The following is a 1481-nucleotide window of genomic DNA, read 5'->3' as shown; positions in this document are numbered from 1 at the left end:
CCAGTATTGATTGTAGAGTCAAGCAAACCAAAACTGTTAATAATCTCAATCTCTTCACCAACCATTATGATGCTGCTAATTGGCCCAGTCATGAGAATCTTTTTTTTTTATTGTTTCAACTTTTACTTGAAAAACAATATAGTATTAAAAATAAATTATTGCCTTATTTTGAAAAAATGTCTTTTCTCACCATTTAGAAGGCTCTCAAATCTTCATTGTCCTGAGTCCGAACTGACTGATGCAGTGGCTACATGAGAAAGAAAGGCAGTCTGCAATCTTCAGACACCCAGGAAACTGCTTGGTAGGAGTCAGCGAACATGAGGAGGAACCTGGGGGAGATATACTGGCATGGTGGTGCAACCGTGGGCTCAAGGACGGATGGGTTAGAGCTGGTGGTGTTCAGTTCTGCTGAATCATGACAACTAGTTATGTCATCACTGCCTGAACTGGAGTAGACTCAGTGGTACCAACAACAGGTGCCCCTTTAGTTGGGGAAAGAAAGAGCCCATTTTCATCTGCTGTATCTAAGATTTTGCACATTACTGGAGATTCAACCCCAAGGATATACTGGCAGGAGTGAGGTTCTAACATATATACAGTAACAGCATGAGGAGAATCTGAATCTTTACACTTTAATTTTACAGTCACCTGTCTTGGTTTGTCAGTTATATCACAAATATCTCCATTCCCATAAAAATGTGACACCATCCTGACTGTGTGGGTGCTGTTGTCCTGAAAGTGAAAGGCTCTCGCTGTGTTCTTCTTGGCCCATTCCATGTGCTCTTCTTGGTTCCAGGTCCCCACGACCACAGACGTCTCCCCACAATCTCTTTGTCCTCATGATACTGATGTACATGCTTGCCATAGCAGAATTCACATTTCCACCACCCAACACCCCCGTGATAGCAGTAAGAACCGCTGAGGAACTCTTTTATTAGCTGGTCATCTGTCAATTTAGATATGTGGGTTGTTCCAATAGTCAGTATTGGCTGAGAGCCAACTGCAATGGGTTTGTGGATTGCTGGAAATCTCTCTTCTTTGGTAGATTGTAACTCTTCCTCCTTATGTCTTCGAAAAAGCACCCTTAGTATTTCTTCCTGCTGTTACAATTGCCTCAAGGTGAGGGGCTTAAATGGCAATCCTGGCATTGATTGGCAAAATCAATCACGGAAGATGCTCTGAACCTATATTTAGGATGACTGCATAAGAATGGTGTCAGAATGACTACTTAATATTCACAGGTTGTAACTTCAGCTACTGAAAGGATTTCATGCTTGGATTCAGGGTGACATATATACATCACAGTGCTTGATCTGGGCCGGTTCTGCTTCAGACTACAAGTTGTACTGTTTCCCAAGCCCACAGGATATGGAGTCATCGTATCTTCCATATTTTTAGTAGGAATCTCTTGATTTTTCTTCTGTTTCGTTTTCTTTTTCAGAAAGAAGTTTCTTAGCCAACATATTTCCAAGGTAATACTC

The 1481-nt window shown here is 41.6% G+C and overlaps 1 pseudogene; it reads right to left on the bottom strand.

The window, feature by feature from the left end:
- Nucleotides 1-426: 426 nt before the first annotated feature.
- LOC102848572 lies at nt 427-1478 on the bottom strand (annotated as a pseudogene).
- Between the last annotated feature and the right edge of the window lie 3 nt (nt 1479-1481).

This window comes from Elephantulus edwardii, unplaced genomic scaffold (assembly GCF_000299155.1).
Source record: "Elephantulus edwardii isolate Elephantulus edwardi_28Jun2011 unplaced genomic scaffold, EleEdw1.0 scaffold00154, whole genome shotgun sequence".
NCBI lineage: Eukaryota > Metazoa > Chordata > Mammalia > Macroscelidea > Macroscelididae > Elephantulus > Elephantulus edwardii.
This window is presented reverse-complemented; position numbering and strand designations above follow the sequence as displayed.